Consider the following 19,842-nt stretch of genomic DNA (forward strand, 5'->3'; position numbering starts at 1 on the left):
ATATATATATATATATATATGTGTGTGTGTGTGTGTGTGTGTGTGTGTGTACACTTACATGCAGTCCGAAGAGGAAAGGAAAAGACTTAGACTAAGCTTTTTTAGTGCCTCTCTAACTTGGGTTCAAGTTTAAAGGTTTGAAGGCCACTACTGAATGACAGAGGCAAGGGGCAGCAACATCTCCCTATCAAGCAGGACAATGCCCTAGAGACTGACACGATATAAATATGATCGGCGCCCAAGCCCCTTTCTCCACCGAAGCTAGGACCAAGGAAGACCAGGCAATGATGACCAATGACTCAGCTGAAAGACCTATAGGCTTCCACAAACCCTCCATCCTTAGGTCACAAGGATGGTGAGGTTGCAGCGACCAAAGAAACTAACGAGTTTGAGCGGGACGTGAACCCCGGTCTGGGGTTCACCAGATCATAGAGACAACTAGAAATTGTCAAAAATTGGATGAGAGAGAGAGAGAGAGAGAGAGAGAGAGAGAGAGAGAGAGAGAGAGAGAGAGAGAGAGAGAGAGAGAGAGAGAGAGAGAGATGGAATGTCCTTTCCTCTGTGACGTTGCAATTGCTTCCGTCAGAAGGATGGCATATCAATATTTATCTAATATTCTCCCAGAGATGATGAGTCATTTGATAATGCTAAATAAATTTGTGGGTATTTTCTTTGATAAACGAGTTTAATACGTTTGTTGATCTAGGTAGACTAATCTAGCCTAAACCATCGTCGGATTGTTTCGATGGTTTTTTCCATAGTTTATGCCATGAAGGTGTTAAAACCCACTTTTTATGAACAGATGGAAAATAATTAATTTTCTTTGCAGTCTAGGAAAGAAGTTACTTGTGAAATTTACTCTAAGCAATCGTCATATTTTAAACCATGAAACTTCAAATTTAGATAAGTCTACCATTATCCCTTGCTCAGAGTTCCGTGGCCTTGGCAAAGTTTGCGAACTTTAGGAACGTTCATTGTGTCGTAAAATGTAACGTGATTGAATTTCAGTGGCGTATCGTAATTTTTATATAATTATTCACAATTTATTTCAATTAATGTAAATATTTTTTTTACAAATTAATATCAGTTTATCACGATATACAGCATATGTAGAGGAAACTATAATGTAACGAACGCAAGTAAACCCTTCATCTGTTGCTTGAAAAACGTAAACAAATCTGTCTGTTATTATAAGGAGTCGTCCTGATCTCGTAAGTATATTGTTTTAATTGCTGTTGTCTGTTTTAATCATTTGAACTGCAATTTGTCAAGTTACTGGTCACATTTTCAATCATGTGGTTTTATTGTGCTTTTATGGGGTTAACATAGAAATGTAGGGTATAACCCTACACTAATGACGTTGATACCGTGAGGGCGTCTTAGGCCGTTAGCCTATTGGGTAATTTTGTATATTATTACATCGTGTGACTACGCACAAGAAATATATGATTTCCTATAGCAAATAACGAGATTTAACCGATTTTGATGACCATTTCAATCGCAAACAAACAGATCAACCAATTCGGTTAGGTATAAGTTGACGAATTGGTTGATGTTATTACGGATGAAATGAATGAGAAAACCAGTTAAATCACGATATCTACTATAGGAAATCATATATTTCCTGTACGAAATCACACAATGAAATACAATACAAATGAACCATATAAATAACACTGTGGACATATATACTAAGTTAAAATATATAAACAACAGATGTCGGGGACGATAACATTAGCAACGTTACCAATGGTTGACAGAACTACCAACGGTTACGAATGGTACACAGTGTTACCAACGGCACGATGTCATTACTAGAGGTAGAAATAAATTTTTCCATACGTAAACTAAATAATACTTCCATAAAACTATTACACAATAAATAAAGAGTACCAAAAGGCCACAGAACCTAACAAACCCACCTAACCTTGCCTAGAAGTACCCCGGTCACAAAACACATATAATAAGAATGGGGGAATGACTTACCTTGATACACAGTACTACCAACGGAGACGAATGGTACACAGAACTACCAACGACACTATGGCATTACTAGAGCTAGAACTGCTAAATATCTCCTCAGGTATATTCAATAATTTCTCCGTATAAGTGGTACGAAATATATAAAAAGTACAGAAAGGCCACAGAACCTAACAAACCCACCTAACCTTGCCTAGAAGTACCCCGGTCACAAAACACGAATAATGACTATTGAGGAATGACTTACTTTTATGAAGGAAACGTACATAATATTATCTTCCATGGGGGTAGCCGACTTTGGTCCAAAAAAGTACCTTTATAGGCCGTAACAGTATACCCACAACGACGTTTCTTCTTAGTTTTACGGATGGTGGTTACAGTAGAGCAATAAAACCCGTGAATGTCTGCCCTATAAGATAAAAGCGCACGACACTTGGGGCAGTTTAAACGTGGAGGAATAACATTGTGAGATTTAAGAAAATGATCAACATAACCTGAATTATCACCAAAATCACCATGGAATTGAGCCACTGCTTTTAGATACGGAATGCTGCAACCGGTACAAGTTTCTATAATATGTTCCATCTCAAAATACGAGAAAAAAAACGCACTAGTAACGAAGGACGAGTAACTAGGTCAAAGGTTAAAACGGGAAAGGCAGGGGAACAATGGGTCGGAAAACAGCGCATACAGAGGTAAAGGAAGGGGGGGGGGGGTAGGGAGATATCTGAATAGGCCTAGAGTGATGATTGGTTAAGGGAAAAACAACGAACAAAAGAGAAAACATGAATGAACTAAATACGGAAACTAGACGAAAGAAAAGTTTTATAAGACACAGAGGAGAGAAAAGGAACTAACCAACAAAAATAAATACAAACAATATAGGAAGAAAAAATGGAATGAACGTTAAATAATAGTGAATGGGAATATAAAATGAGGAGATCATACCGAGAATTAACTGGATAAAAAAACTAGTCCAGGGTAAGTATTTATGTGAAACCGGGAAGGGATAAAGAAATAACCCAACAAATAAAACCAATATAGGAAGGAAAAATGGAATGAATGATAAATAATATTGAATGGGAATAAAAAATGAGAAAATAACACTAATAAAAAGAGTAAAAGGGGGAGTGGAAACTCCTGCGCAGGGGGCGGGGGGATATATGCGCAGATCGGAAACTGATGAAACGAACGTATGTACAAATGGGAAAGGAAATAACAAAACAAATAAACCCAATATAGGAAGGTAAAATGGAATGTATGATAAATTATATTGAATGGGAATATAAAATGAGAAAATAATACGGTAATAAAAAGAGTAATAATGGAGAGAAACGAAGGACGGAAGGTGGGGCGAACGAACAAACGAACAAATGGGTGCTAATGTTAGCATGAAACGCTAACATTTGATCTACATCAGGTATGGAATTCTAACATTTAATCTACATCAGGCGTTGGCAGAACTGGTTACTGTATTACTACAAGAAATAACCTTTGAAACGGCTCCTCCCAAATATATCCAGGTATACTGATTTGTCTTTTCCTACGGTTATAATAAATACCAGAAAGAAATGTATAGAGAAGAAAAGGACTGAATTACGGTTATATATCGATTCCCCAGTATGTTTTCCCCACCCAAAACCCCGAGTTCCCACTGGGGGTCCCCCATTATCGGAGGATATAGATGTATATATATTTCTGTAACTATTCATTTGCGACGGGAACGAGTGTTATTTTCGAAGGGAGCGTAATTTTTCCTATAAGAAAAAGTAGTTGGAATACTAGGATACATTGAGATGTAATAATATACAATGAAACCAACCGCCTATTGCCACTTAGTCTAATGAAGTTTTTAGATTCTTATAGCCAAAAGGCTTTGGAAAACGATAGTATTTTTGCAAGGTTATGTAGATAGATTAAAAAACAAACCAAAGGTAGGCGTCAAGTTTTGCAAGTTATAGAAACCTATGGTACATAGTTTACAGTAAGTTATATTGGGTTTATTTTACGTTAACACAGTTTCCCCCCATGTGATTTTAATCAACGTATTTCAATAAAACATTAATACATTTGGGGGTGTATGTAGGATAGCGGCCACCTGTATGTATTATTAAGGCTAACTTAGAATACGGCAGTGTAAGGGGGGGTCGCAGGCGGGCGTTAGCCTCCCCATAAGGTATGTAGTTAAGGACACGGCTTGTAGGTTAGGTTAGGGGGGAAAGTTTATGTCCATTTTTAATCAATGCATGAGGAACTGGCCGCTGATATACGTTTGTTTAAACCCATTACTGTGAATCTCTTGGTAATAGTAACCGAGGTAATCAAATTATAAGTTTTAATAATTGATAATTAACACTGAAATTTTAAGTCCAGGGTGGGTGTGTATACGATAGCTGCCACATGTATGTAAAATGGCAGCCGGCCAAGAATACAATAGTGTAACGTGGGTTGTAAGGGGCGTTGTCCCCCCTCCCCCTGTTGTTAGGCAAGTCGGTAAGGACACAGCTTGTAGGTTAAGTTAGGTGGGGACGTTTAGGTTGGTGGCATTCTTGTGAACTGGTTTTGCAGAAAAACGATCAACTGGAAAATGGGAAGAAAATTGCCAATTTCTGTGGATGAGGGGAGAACTGGTCGCTGATATACAAAGGCTCCCCCACGGTGCTAACGCTCATAGGGAAACATGTTCCGTTTGGCAGAACATAGGAACAATAAGATAATGTTTAATTGTGAGTGAAGCGAACATACGGCAGAACAAACACCAATAAATGATTATCTTAATTAAGTTAGGAGTTAGTAATACGATGAATACTGTTGTGAACGACTCCATCAAAAATGGGATGGAAAGTCACATTTTCTAGGCATCCGGAAGTCCTTGCAAACAAAAGCTCCAGTGTTTTGACAGTTTCATTAATATTACTTAGTAAACTCACCATAGCTCAAAACCTAAGGATTTCCGCCAGAAATCATTTTAAAAAATTTTCAAAACACCTATAAATACACTATATTCCCTTTTTTGAAGCCATAAAAAATATTTTAATATGAAAATTTATCCTTATTTAGGTTTTACTAGACATTAATTTTATCTACTAGACATGCCTCTACAAGTAGGTCAGACCTACGGTAGGCTGGATGGTAAATACAGTATTCTTTAAAAGGAATTAATTTCTCCAGTTATATGTGAAAGTTTTGTTAAAAGCTCACAATAGTTACACAGATTGTAGGTTTAGAAGTCAAACTGCTTAACTAAGAGTTAAAGTCATGGTTACCAATGAAAAACAAATTTTCAATATTAATCTTACCCGATAATCATGTAGCTGTCAACTCTGTTGCCGACAGAAATCTACGGTCGGGATACGCCAGCGATCGCTATACAGGTGGGGGTGAACACCACAGCGCCATCTGTGGTCAGGTACTCCAGTACTTCTTGTCAACACCACCTCAATTTTTCCTCTGTCGTGCCTCCGGCTAGACCTACATGGATACGCTGTTGATTCTGTAGTTTTTGCTCACGATTTGGTGATGTATTTGCTCTAGAGTTTAGCTTTCGCTATTCAGGAAGTTTTATCATTAGCTTAGCTAGCTTTTGGAATTAATTTGATTAATTATGGTGACGAAGAGAGTATGAACTCTCTTTCACTTTTAAATGGCCGACCCTTCCCTTAGACGGAAGTGTTGGTGTCTAAGAGAGTATAGACTCTCTTTCTTAATTTTGCTTAACAAAAGTTATAGATTTATTTTATATCTCTCCGCCTTTTATAGGCCTCTTCGATTAACTTCCTTTTATTATAAACTTATTAAAATTAATTTTTATATTTGTTTATATTCGACCTTTCCTAATAGTAGGCGGTCTTTTCTTGGTACCGAAGTTAATTAACATTGAGCCCGTCATTTCGTTTTTACCTGTTAACATATTATGCTATTTTAATGTTTTTGAAAGAATTTCTTTGATAGTCTCGTACTGTTTTCAAAGTTGAACTAACGTTTTGTTTTGTCTCTGCAGTTGTTGACGTTCAGAACGTTCAACTTGCGCTCTATCGTTACGATAGAGAGAGAATTTTCACGGTGTCACGTTGCAGTAAGAGTAAACCGATTCTAGCGTTTTGTTCTTTCTTTCTTAGCTTAATGGTTTTAATTCTAATAAAGGAACTTTTTATTTGGGAAATCTTTCAGTTTTTTTCCTTTAACAATAATATGTTTTAACGATATATATGATTGGGCTCATCTCTCAGGTTCTAAGTCAAGAGAGAGAGAGAGAGAGAGATAGAGACGGAGGGAGAGAGAGGAGGATAAACGTTTCGTTCAAGCGAGTAACGTTGTTATCGTTTTTGCTCTTCTCCCTAGTCTCTTTAGGGGAAGAAGGTAAACATTTCTAGAGTTTTATTCTTGTTCTCAAGCTTTATGCGGTGAGAGATTTTAAACGTAGTTTATTTGATCTAGTGTTTAGTCTCTTTCCAGCCACTGAATTATTTATCTTTCATTATATTTTTCTGTTACATTGTAATTCTGTTTTCGCAATTACTAACTTTTAAGGAAGGATAGAATTGCGTGTTTCAGGTACAAACCACTTAAAGTTTCGAGTTCAGTGAAATAAGTGCAAACAGAAAATCAAAAGTGATAAAGCGATAAGCGCAAAGTGTTACAGTGTTGCGTTCGAGGGTTCGTCTGTTCGTGCCAGTTGTTCGCCTAGTCTGGGACCTCTTACAAGCTCCCAAGCCCAGGGGAGAAGTAATGTCGAAGGACTTATGGGTTCAGCAGGCCTTGATCGACGAACAGACGTTTCCCTCCGTGGTTTCGGGTGTATCTACACACGTTGCCGACGTGATCACCCCACCCACACAAAGACGAGAGAGCCCTTTTATTCCTCGTCTGCGGAAGAGGTTTCTCGCAGAAACCATGGACCAAATCTTGCAGCTTTTAAGTGCAAGTCGGTCCCTTCCGCGCAAGTCCAACTCCTAGGTGTAGCCATTAGCACTGGGTCAGTTCGGACTTACTGCAGTACGACAACTGCACACCTCCCAGAGAGGCAAGGTGGTATCGCAACAGGCAGTAGCTCCGTCTGTTGCCGCACCAGCTGTTTTAGACCCTCAGTCTCAACGGACAGTAGCTCCGTTTGTTGTTGTCTTTCTTAAACTCTAGTGGTCTATGCTGCAGACAATGCAGTCTCAGCTTGCGGTGTTGATGCAGGAGTTTCAGGCAGAGAAGGTTAACACACCTCCTCCTGCGAGCGCTCCTCCACCTCTACGCAGTCCAGCCTGCCAGACGTATGATGTTGAGGTTCCTCAAGCTACCTCCATGCGTGAGCTGCCGCATTGGGAGTTGCCAGATACCAGCTCTGTGCAGCAACCTCCACTTTCCTTGAGGCAGGAGCCTCTTGCCACGCGGCAACCTCCTCAACACTTGAGGCAGGAGCCTTATGCTTTGCAGCAACCTCCTCTACCCTTGAGGTAGGAGCCTCATGCGTTGCGACTACCTCCTCCATCCTCGAGGCAACAACCTCTTGCGGTGCGACAACCTCCACCATCCTCGAGGCAGCAACCTCAACTCCACCTCTGCGCAGTCCACCCTGCCAGACGTATGATGTTGAGGTTCCTCAACCTACCTCCAGGCGTGAGCTGCCGCATTGGGAGTTGCCAGATACCAGCGCTATGCAGCAACCTCTTGCGTTGCGGCAACCTCCACCATCCTTGAGGCAGCAACCTCAACTCTTGCGGCAGCCACCTCCACTCTTGAGGCAAGAACCTCAACTCTTGAGGCAAGAGCCTCAACTCTTGAGGAACCTCATGCTATGAGGCAGCCGCCTCAACGCATGCAGCAACCGCATTCTTCACAGCATGAGCCTCTCTCTGCGCAGCTACCTCCTCAACCCTTGAGGCAGACGCAACTCTTGAGGCAGGAACCTCACAGGAGCCTCATGCTATGCGGCATCCTCCTCAAACCATGAGGCAGGAGCCTCATGCTATGCGGCATCCTCCTCAACCCATGAGGCAGGAGCCTCATGCTATGCGACATCCTCCTCTACCCATGAGGCAGCCTCATGCTATGCGGCATCCTCCTCAACCCATGAGGCAGGAGCCTCATGCTATGCGGCATCCTCCTCAACCCATGAGGCAGGAGTCTCATGCTATGAGGAGCCTCATGCTATGCGGCATCCTCCTCAAACCATGAGGCAGGAGCCTCATGCTATGCGGCAACCGCCTCAACCCATGAGGCAGGAGCCTCATACTATGCGGCATCCTCCTCAACGCATGCGGCATAAGCCTCTTCCCTTGCAGCTTGAGCCTCATCCCATGCAGCATGAGCCTCATACCATGCAGCATGAGCCTCATCCCATGCAGCATGAGCCTCATCCCATGCAGCATAAGCCGCACGCCATGCAACATGCTCTGCTTACCTTACAGCATGCTCTACATACAGCATGCTCTGCATACAGCATGCTCTGCATACCTTACCGCATGCTTCTCAGTCACACATCTTTGGTTGTTGCCAACTCACTAGACTGTCAAGCAGTTTCATAACGTTGCCTTCTAGTCTGCTGCTTTTGCACCAGTGAAACCCTCACTGAGAGAACTTAGCTTTTCTCGGATATGGTTCCTGTAGATGAGAAAGTGCTATTCTCCCTCCTTCTGATATTCCCTTGAGGACTCTGTCATTTGGAGAGGAGCCTTTAGCTGCGTAGCCTCCTATGGACTTTTATTTAAGCATAACATGCTTCCAGGGAAGGTAATGGTTCCACTTCAGTCGCTAACCCCGTCTGTTACCACACCTGCTCCCATAGACCTTGAGCTGTGTTGCAAGACATGCAGTCCAAGCTTAGTCCTTGTTAGAGGATTTTTTGTTTACGGAGTCAGTGTGTCACTGGGAAGACGTTCAACAACCAGCAGAAGTGACTTGTTGTGACGCAGTGCGGCAACCTCAGCAACCCGATAAGGAGTTGTCTGTACGACCCAGACAGTCTAGACAGCTTCGGGTTGTCACTGTACTTCCTCGCTTCCCCATGGTTGACAGTTCACAGACTGTGCAGCAGTACCATGATCTTGTGTCCGGCTCCGTCAGACGACTAGCTTTTAAGAGCTCCCACAAGTCGTCGCTGTCTGGAGATTCTCAGATGGACTATGGATCTGACCAAGGAACTGGGCCTCCTGGTCAATTTTGAGGAGTCCCAGCTCGTCCCATCCCAGACCATTGTCTACCTGGGTATGGATCTTCAGAGTCGAGCTTTTCGGGCTTTTCCGTCGGCCCCAAAGATCTACTAAGCCCTAGTTTGCATCCAGAGCATGCTGAGAAGGAACCGATGCTCAGTCAGGTAGTGGATGAGTCTAACAGGGACACTTTCATCGCTGGCCCTGTTCATCGAGTTAGGGAGACCCCACCTCCGCCCCCTTCAGTATCATCTAGCGGCTCACTGGATAAAGGACATGACGCTAGAGACGATCTCAGTTCCTGTTTCCGAAGAGAGGAGGTCTACTCTCACGTGGTGAAAGAACAGCTTTCTTCTCAAGGAAGTCTACCTTTGGCTGTTCAGAAACCCGACCGCCGTCTCTTCTCTGACGCATCAGACACGGGCTGGGGTGCGACTTTGGACGGACAGGAATGCTCGGGAACATGGAATCAGGAGCTAAGGACACTTCACATCTTTTGCAAGGAGCTGTTGGCGGTTCATCTGGCCTTGATAAACTTCAAGTCCCTCCAGCTTAACAAGGTGGTGGAGGTGGACTCTGACAACACCACAGCCTTGGCTTACATCTCCAAGCAGGGAGGGACTCATTCGTGGAAGTTGTTCTAGATCGCAAGGGACCTCCTCATCTGGTTAAAAGATCGAAAGCTCACGCTGGTAACGAGGTTCATTCAGGGCGATATGAATGTCATGGCAGATCGCCTTAGCCGGAAGGGTCAGGTCATCCCCACAGAGTGGACCCTTCACAAGAATGTTTGCAGCAGACTTTGGGCCCTGTGGGGTCAGCCAACCATAGATCTGTTCGCTACCTCGATAACCTAGAGGCTCCCGTTGTATTGTTCTCCGATTCCAGACCCAGCAGCAGTTCACGTGGATGCTTTTCTGCTGGATTGGTCCCATCTCGACCTGTATGCATTCCCGCCGTTCAAGATTGTCAACAGGGTACTTCAGAAGTTCGCCTCTCGCAAAGGGACACGGCTGACGTTGGTTGGCTCCGCTCTGGCCCGCGAGAGAATGGTTCATAGAGGTACTGCAATGGCTGGTCGACATTCCCAGGACTCTTCCTCTAGGAGTGGACCTTCTACGTCTACCTCACGTAAAGAAGGTACATCCAAACCTCCACGCTCTTCGTCTGACTGCCTTCAGTCTTTCGAAAGACTCTCAAGAGCTAGGGGCTTTTCGAAGGAGGCAGCCAGAGCGATTGCCAGAGCAAGGAGGACATCCACTCTCAGAGTCTATCAGTCTAAAGGGGAAGTCTTCCGAAGCTGGTACAAGGCCAATGCAGTTTCCTCATCCAGTACCACTGTAACCCAGATTGCTGACTTCCTGTTACATCTAAGGAACGTAAGATCCCTTTCAGCTCCTACGATTAAGGGTTACAGAAGTATGTTGGCAGCGGTTTTCCGCCACAGAGGCTTGGATCTTTCCACCAACAAAGATCTACAGGACCTCCTTAGGTCTTTTAAGACCTCAAAGGAACGTCGGTTGTCCACTCCAGGCTGGAATCTAGACGTGGTCCTAAGGTTCCTTATGTCATCAAGATTTGAACCTCTCCAATCAGCCTCTTTTAAGGACCTCACATTGAAAACTCTTTTCCTCGTGTGCTTGACAACAGCTAAAAGAGTAAGTGAGATCCACGCCTTCAGCAGGAACATAGTTTTCACATCTGAAACGGCTACATGTTCCTTGCAGCTCGGTTTTTTGCTAAAACGAGCTTCCTTCACGTCCTTGGCCTAAGTCGTTCGAGATCCCAAGCCTGTCCAACTTGGTGGGGGACGAACTGGAGAGAGTACTTTGCCCAGTTAGAGCTCTTAGGTACTATCTAAAAAGGTCATAACCTTTACGAGGACAATCAGAAGCCTTATGGTGTGCTATCAAGAAGCCTTCTCTTCCAAGGTCTAAGAACTCAGTTTCTTACCTATTCAGGCTCCTGATTAGGGAAGCACATTCTCATCTGAAGGAAGAAGACCTTGCTTTGCTGAAGGTAAGGACACATGAAGTGAGAGCTGTGGCTACTTCAGTGGCCCTCAAACAGAACCGTTCTCTGCAGAGTGTTATGGATGCAACCTATTGGAGAAGCAAGTCAGTGTTCGCATCATTCTATCTCAAAGATGTTCAGTCTCTTTACGAGAACTGCTACACCCTGGGACCATTCGTAGCAACGAATGCAGTAGTAGGCGGGGGCTCAGCCACTACATTCCCATAATCCCATAACCTTTTTAACCTTTCTCTTGAATACTTTTTATGGGTTGTACGGTCGGCTAAGAAGCCTTCCACATCCTTGTTGATTTGGCGGGTGGTCAATTCTTTCTTGAGAAGCGCCGAGGTTAAAGGTTGTGATGAGGTCCTTTAGTATGGGTTGCAGCCCTTTATACTTCAGCACCTAAGAGTCGTTCAGCATCCTAAGAGGACCGCTACGCTCAGTAAGGAAGACGTACTTAATAAAGGCAGAGTAATGGTTCAAGTCGTCTTCCTTACCAGGTACTTATTTATTTTATGTTATTTTTGAATAACTAATAAAATAAAATACGGGATACTTAGCTTCTTTGTTAACATATATGCTGGTCTCCACCCACCACCCTGGGTGTGAATCAGCTACATGATTATCGGGTAAGATTAATATTGAAAAATGTTATTTTCATTAGTAAAATAAATTTTTGAATATACTTACCCGATAATCATGATTTAATTGACCCACCCTTCCTCCCCATAGAGAACCAGTGGACCGAGGAAAAAATTGAGGTGGTGTTGACAAGAAGTACTGGAGTACCTGACCACAGATGGCGCTGTGGTGTTCACCCCCACCTGTATAGCGATCGCTGGCGTATCCCGACCGTAGATTTCTGTCGGCAACAGAGTTGACAGCTACATGATTATCGGGTAAGTATATTCAAAAATTTATTTTACTAATGAAAATAACATGTCACAGAACATATATCTTTGAAACTTATGTAGGAGGATAGTTTCAAAGAATAGCTGATAAAATTATAGAATAGTACAGTAAACTGATTGTCGAAAATAAGACTACTATTTAATGTATTTTGTGGTGTTTTAGAATGTTTTTGATCATTCTAGGAAGAAATACATAGTTGTTGAGGTACTGTATAGTGGATTGACTACCATAACTGGAAAGCTATGGGCTTTTGCCAGGTGTTGTCACCAATTAGGTTCAAAACACCTTGGAATTTACTGTAAACTAGTCTAATTTTATGATGATGATGATCATCATCATCTCCTTCTACGCCTATTGCTGCAAAGGGCCTCGGTTAGATTTCGCCAGTCGTCTCTATCTTTAGCTTTTAATTCAATACCTCTCCATTCATCATCTCCTACTTCACGCTTCATAGTCCTCAGCCATGTAGGCCTGGGTCTTCCAACTCTTCTACTGCCTAGTGCATTTTGTATGATATTTAAATTAAATGTTTCTGCCAATTGTCATTTTAAAAAACCAGTCATTGTAATAAAAAAAATGTTATTGTAATCAAAACATAGTAAAGTAATGAAACAGGATCAAAATACTAGCTTTAGTTTGCAAGGACTTACAGATGCATAGAAAACGTAAATGTTCAATGCCATTTTCTTTGGAGTCGTTCGTAGCCTTGTTTATCGTACTACAAATACCTCTTTACTTAATTGAGTGTATTCACCTGTACAGTATGTTGGTACGCCAGCATACTCGCAGATATACGTTGTCTCATTATTCCCATTAGCCCCATGGGCTAGTTTGTTCTGACACCACCTACAAACCTTTCGCTCGTTATTATATAAGGTTACTTCGGTGAAGCTGAACTAGCCATGACTTTCAACAAGGTAAACAACCCCACCTCTAATTAGGGAGGGTGTTACACCAGCCACCCCACTCACACTCCCCGGTGATATGACATCACTTTTGCTTTTGTCTTGAGAGAGGGTAGACATGCTGTCTGTCTCTCCCGTTAACATAACTGTCCTTTTAATCTTTTTCTTTTGAGGGATTTGTTTGGTCGGCGACAGAATCCAGGGAGTGACTTCTTATTCCGGCATCTCGTTTCTTCCCTGTCGTGTCTGCTCGTTCAGTCTCTTCCGGAGGATGAACGAGTAAGAACGATGACTAATTGACCCCCGGACAACCCGTAAGTGCGGAGACAGTCGCTTCCCATTGCAAAGCAACTGTGGCTACTACTGTGAAAGTCTCTCCTGTTGCCACTTGCAGCAACTCTTGCCTTCCTTGGGTCTTTTGGGTCTCCCCATTGAGAAATGGTTTTTCAAGGGTACTTCAGTTAAGGACAAAACGTGAATGAATAGCTGTCTCCGCAGGGGTTAATCGCGGTCTTCCCCTCCGAGACTCTTAGGTTGGGTGAACCACCAGAGATTCTCATGCCCTTGGCAGAACTCTCTGCATCTGCTCATCACCCTTCATTCCTCCAGGTCCAGCTTACGAACGAGAACAGTTGTAGACTGGTACTCCTCGGAGTTACCGGTCGAAGTTTCCTCGTTATGCAGCCTAATACTGAAACGCAAATAGAACCCAGAAACTGACTTAGGTTAGTCTTCTAAGCTTGCTGATTATATGGCCGCCTCAGACTGAGCTTGCTCAAAGCCCCAGGTGTAGAGCGCCTCTCTCACCCGCAAGCAGAGCCCTCCTCACCTGTGAAATTGTTCCTTTGAGGGTTCGGAACAAGTGTTCGATTCGTTGGCCCTCGTTCCAGATCTTCGGAGCAACCAGATGGTGATGCCTGCTGACCACTTATGCTTGCTACCTCTCCCATCGACGAGTCTTCGGTGTTATTTCCGTATATGGTGATGCTTGCGGCTGCCTCCTCTCATTGTTGTGCCCTATGCTCATAAAGGTAGTGAGGCCAGGCCTTTTGCGACCCTGCCTCAGGCTTTCCCTCCTTCACTTGTGAGAGCCTGTTTTTTCCTGCTGTGCATCAGCTCATAGGAAAATCTTTCTTAGCCTTGCTCGTCACCATATAAGCTCATGCCTCCTTCTAGGAGCATGCTAGATAACTCCAACCTCCTCTAGAAGAGCTAGCAAGTGTTAGTGTTCTCTTCATGCTTAGGTAAAACAACCCCTTCATGCGAGATAACAAACCCACACACTGAGCAGTAGTAAGGCGAACGGGCGAGCTCTTCTCGCTGACGAGGGTCTGCTTAAGCACCTCTACCTTATTCATTTTCATAAGAGAGAGTCCACCCAGACACTAAGCAGTAGCAGCTAGTTGCGCAGGTTAACTCATTTTGCTGACGAGATGTGCGCAACTACATTTGCTCACCAACACCCCACAGTGAGTTTCAAGCACGAGCTACTTTAGTTACGCATCCACCCTCTCATATACAGACACCAGACCTCACCAGGGAGGTGGGAAGCTGCAGTAATACAGTGAGTCTCTTAGACAGAACCCTCAGGGGTTAGTGCCACAATTGTGATACCTACTGATTGCTTGCAGCCACCACATGCTCCCATTGTGCCCCCATGGTACAACGAATCTTGTTAGACATAATCATACGGGATTATGGTTGCAGATAGGGATGCCTGCCGACCGCTTGTGGTTGCCATATCACACCAGAGCTTCCAGGGCACAGTGAGTCTCGTGAAACATAATCCTTTGGTGTTATTATCTTTGACCTCTCTTGGATAGAGAGCTCATCGGAACACTCGCATGGTGTCGGTCTCCGACCCCTTGTGGTCTCCACCTTCTCCGTCATGCCCGTAGGTCACAACGGTCTCTTAAGACAACCCCTCTAGGTTATTGTCTCGTGCCTCTACTCCCAATGGGATGGAATCAACTCGTGCTTAAGTTTATGAATGATTGCAAACAAGAATTTGCTTACGGGTGCGCTTATCCCGCCCATGAGGTGGCCGGCCGAGCTCGCACTGCTAGCATAGGTCTAATCACTTCGCTAGCGCCATGTGCTTTTAGTGGGCGCATGCATGTTCATGAACGTATTCACAGTGCAATAGCTAATCAACGATCAATTCCTTTGAGCAATGATGTTGCGCTTTGTCGTATGTACATTATTCCCGCAAGCTACTGTACTCCACAAAGTACCTCGGGGGAGCTTCCACACAGAAACGTGTTCACAATGCTGAAGCTCGTGTACGAGCATTTTTCCCTCAGTCAGGAAAGCTGTGATTTGACACACCTGCATACAGGTGAACGAGCCACTACTGCGGATAAAATTTGTTCGCTTCGCCAGTTGCACACGATACCTTGCGGGCTTTGCATGCCCGTGAGGAAGAGTAAGGGCTACTTATCATCATACAGAACCCATTGGTGGTCCTTCGTTCTCAAAGGGCTCCAACAGGAAAAAATAGCCCGGAGAGAAAAGAAAATAAATAAACAATATGAGAAATAATAAACAATTAAGATGAAATATTTTAAAAACAGTAACAACATCAAAGCAGATTCTGTTTTTCATATATAAACTATAAAAAAGACTTATGTCAGCCTGTTGAACATAGAAACATTTTCTGCAAGTTTGAACTTTTAAAGTTCTAATTCAGCTACCTGATTAGGAAGATCATTCCACAACTTGGTCCCAGCTTGAATAAAACTTCTAGAATACTGTGTAGTATTGAGCCTCATGATGGAGAAGGCCAGACTATTAAAATTAACTGCATGCCTAGTACAGTATTACGAACAAGATGGAACTGTCCGGGAAGATATGAATGTAAAGGATGATCAGCATTATGAAAAATCTTATGCAACATGCATAACGAGCTAATTTAACGATGGTACATACATACATACATATACCAAAGGCACTTCCCCCAATTTTGGGGGGTAGCCGACATCAACAAGAAACAAAACAAAAAGGGGACCTCTACTCTCTACGTTCCTCCAGCCTAACCAGGGACTCAGCCGAGTTCAGCTGGTACTGCTAGGGTGCCACAGCCCAACCTCCCACATTTCCACCACAGATGAAGCTTCATACTGCTGAGTCCCCTACTGCTGCTACCTCCGCGGTCATCTAAGGCACCGGAGGAAGCAGCAGGGCCTACCGGAACTGCGTCACAATCGCTCGCCATTCATTCCTATTTCTAGCACGCTCTCTTGCCCCTCTCACATCTATCCTCCTATCACCCAGAGCTTTCTTCACACCATCCATCCACCCAAACCTTGGCCTTCCTCTTGTACTTCTCCCATCAACTCTTGCATTCATCACCTTCTTTAGCAGACAGCCATTTTCCATTCTCTCAACATGGCCAAACCACCTCAACACATTCATATCCACTCTAGCCGCTAACTCATTTCTTACACCCGTTCTCTCCCTCACCACTTCGTTCCTAACCCTATCTACTCGAGATACACCAGCCATACTCCTCAGACACTTCATCTCAAACACATTCAATTTCTGTCTCTCCATCACTTTCATTCCCCACAACTCCGATCCATACATCACAGTTGGTACAATCACTTTCTCATATAGAACTCTCTTTACATTCATGCCCAACCCTCAATTTTTTACTACTCCCTTAACTGCCCCCAACACTTTGCAACCTTCATTCACTCTCTGACGTACATCTGCTTCCACTCCACCATTTGCTGCAACAACAGACCCCAAGTACTTAAACTGATCCACCTCCTCAAGTAACTCTCCATTCAACAGGACATTCAACCTTGCACCACCTTCCCTTCTCGTACATCTCATAACCTTACTCTTACCCACATTAACTCTCAAACGATGGTGCCAACAATTAATTTCAAGATTAGGAATGAGAAATTTAATAGATCGTAAGTTCCTGTCCAACAAATTAAGATGAGAATTAGCAGGTGAAGACCAGACAGGAGAACAATACTTGAAACAAGGTAGAATGAATGAATTAGAACATATCTTACGAATGGATTGATCACCGAAAATCTTAAAAGATTTTCTCAGTAAGCCAATTTTTTGTGCAATTGAAGAAGACATAGACCTAATGTATTTCCTAAAAGTTAATTTGCTGTCAGGAAACACTTAAAATTTTAAAAAGAGTTCTACAGAGTTAAAGAAACATTATCGATGCCAAGATCCGGATGTTGAGAAGCCACTGTCCTTGACCCACTTACAATCATACTTTGAGCTATGTTAGGATTCAACGTCATGCCCCATAATTTGCATTAGATCTCTATTAAGGGAGACTCGTTGAAGAGACTCAAGTTGGAAGGCAGGCCCCTCTCGTCCTCTAAGCCGGTGGCCATGAAGGTTTGGCCTTTCTCCTAACAGTTTCATAGCTCCACATTTGGTCTGGAGCAGTAATGTGCTTCGTAAAGTCGATGAGGTTATTAACCCCTGAAGCGTTGGAGAAATAAGTGCTGTGCTCATGGTCAGAAGGCCGGTCATCTTCCTTGCCGACCAGTCAGCAAAATTGGGGATAACATGGTTTTGAAGAATGGAGATGCTGTTGTTTCTCGCTTCTCAAAACAAGTTACCGTGGAGTTGGCGTTACGGAACTTGTCAGTGTGGGATGCTACGTCTCTCCTTATTGAGTCTTGTGCAGGTGGTGGTGGAATCTCGGAGTACTGCTTTGTAGGACACCCACCCAAATCCAGCATGCTGTCTCCTTCAAGGATACTGGCTCTTCAAAAGTGGGGCCAGTCAAACCTGCTAGATCAGGATCAAGGAGGGGTACTGCCCCCATTCCGAGACCCCGGTCGGCAACGCCCGTCTACGTCATCCCTAAAAGAGCCTGTGCGTGCACAGCCTTTTTGAGCACACAATCCTGCTTCTTTTAAGAAGGGTGCCAAGAGTAGGAGGATGCCTGTCTCGCCCCTGGGCAGTTTAGCAGAGAAATTGTGTTGAGTGTTGGGTAGTGAGTGTCCTTTGGGGTGATTTCTAGCTACCCTTTCAGGACTGTTGCGTTGCTCCCCCCCCCCCCCCCATCTCAAGTCCCAGTTGAGTTCCTTGTAGATTATCCAACATTGCCGATAACCCTGGCCTTGCAGGCAGATGTGAACAGGATGTTTGAAAAGAACGCCATTAAAGTTGTTAGAGACAAGTCTCCGGGCTTCTACAGTTGGCTCTTCCTGGCGGAGATGGTGACTGGGGGTTGGAGGCTGGTCATCGACCTCTCTCCTCTAAACAAGTTTATTCATCAAATGAAGTTCAGTGGATTTGAAGGACAGCAACTTTTAAGTACCTGTCCAATAGCTCCCTCAAAAGTACCACTGCATCTCCCTTTTTGGTATAGTGTATCGGTTCAAGATAGCTTTGGACTGAATATGGCTCCGCAGGTGTTCACATGGGTGTTTTTACCTTGGTAGCCACTTGGGCCCACTTGTAATTGTTACGTCTGCTGATGTATCTCGACACTTGGTTAATACTGGTCTCCTCGGAGAGGCAATTGATTCAGGATCAAGATTAGATTCTCGCATTTTGCCATGATACGGGGATAGCGGTAAAATCTTATACCCAAACAGAGGTTAAAGTACCTGGGCATGCTGATAGACATGGCAACAGTGAAAGCCGTTCCAATAGGCAATCTCATCAGCAGGCTTAAAATAGTTGCGCTACCATTCCTGTCCAAGACAGAAGTACCAGCGAGGCACCGAGTATGTCACATATCGTCGATGCAGAAGCTTGTTTCTCACGGGTGCCCCCACCAGAGATTCCTTCAATAGTGTGAAGGATAAGTGGTCGACCAGGAGGATTCCCTCATTCTATCCTATTCCTGTGAGACGAGGTTCTAGACGATCTGGCCTGGTGGTTTGAAGAGGACAAACTTACATGCAACTGTTCTTGGATATGTCAGGGCTCTTACACATACAGTACCCCATTTGAGCCTTTGAGAAGGTCATCATACAGGGATCTGACTCTCAAGACTGTCTTTCTGCTAGCTCTAGCATCTGAAGAGAGTTGGCGAGTTGCAATCTCTCTCTTATGTAGTCGCCCATATCAAGGGGTGAAAGGAGGTCTCCATCAGTTTTGTGCCGGACTTCATGGCCAGAACCTACCGATGCAAGACCCCAGGTTCGAGTCCTTATCCATCCCTCCCTTTGGGAAGTGTTGGGTGGTGATGGAGAGGAGATGCTCTTTTGTCCTGTAAGGGCTCTGTAGTACTATCTGAAAAGGATCCGACACCCCAAGACTAGGTGTTAGAGACTTGACTTTAGCACTGGCAGGGCCAAGAAAGAGATGTCAAGAAACAGTCTTTCTGGCTTCGCGTGATGATCTGTAGAGCATATGCCTCGGCTGATAAGAGAATAGAGGTGCTAGCTTGGACCAAAGCTCATGAAATCAATATTATTGGTCCCACCCTATCCATCAGAAGAAATCTGTCATGAGCCAAGTGTTGAAGGCTGGTGTCTGGAAAATTCAGACTGCCTTGATGGCTTTTTTCTTGTAGGAGTGTACCCACATGTCCCTTGACACCTTTGTGCTTTTATGTGTAGTGTCAGCTCAAGTAATTGTGTAACAAGCCCAGCTTCCCATGGGACAAGAATGCATCTTTTTTAAATATTAAACTTAGCCGGTGAATATATAAATAGCTGACGTCTCCGACGGCCCGACAGATTCCAAAAAACTCGCGAGCGATCGCCATGAAGGTTGCGGGTGTGCCCACCAGCGCCAACTATCGGCCAAATACCGCATATACTTCTCAACCAAACCAGTTCTTCTCTGTCGGTGTCACCAACAACATTGGTTCCGCTCGCTCTAGACCTCGAGTTTTCTACCGAATTGGTGAAGTACTTTGTTTTGGTTTTATTGGCTTTCGCTGTGTTGGT

General features: G+C 43.9%; 1 protein-coding gene across 1 annotated transcript in view; it reads left to right on the forward strand.

The window, feature by feature from the left end:
* The first annotated feature begins 1,153 nt into the window (after positions 1 to 1,153).
* Positions 1,154 to 19,842, forward strand: part of LOC137653524 (uncharacterized) — a 68,957-nt gene continuing 50,268 nt past the window's right edge. Inside the window, exon 1 of the mRNA XM_068386988.1 lies at positions 1,154 to 1,211. The gene's annotated coding sequence lies outside the window, so the exon portion shown is untranslated. The remainder of the gene's footprint in view (positions 1,212 to 19,842) is intronic.

The sequence above is a fragment of the Palaemon carinicauda genome, chromosome 14 (assembly GCF_036898095.1).
Source record: "Palaemon carinicauda isolate YSFRI2023 chromosome 14, ASM3689809v2, whole genome shotgun sequence".
NCBI lineage: Eukaryota > Metazoa > Arthropoda > Malacostraca > Decapoda > Palaemonidae > Palaemon > Palaemon carinicauda.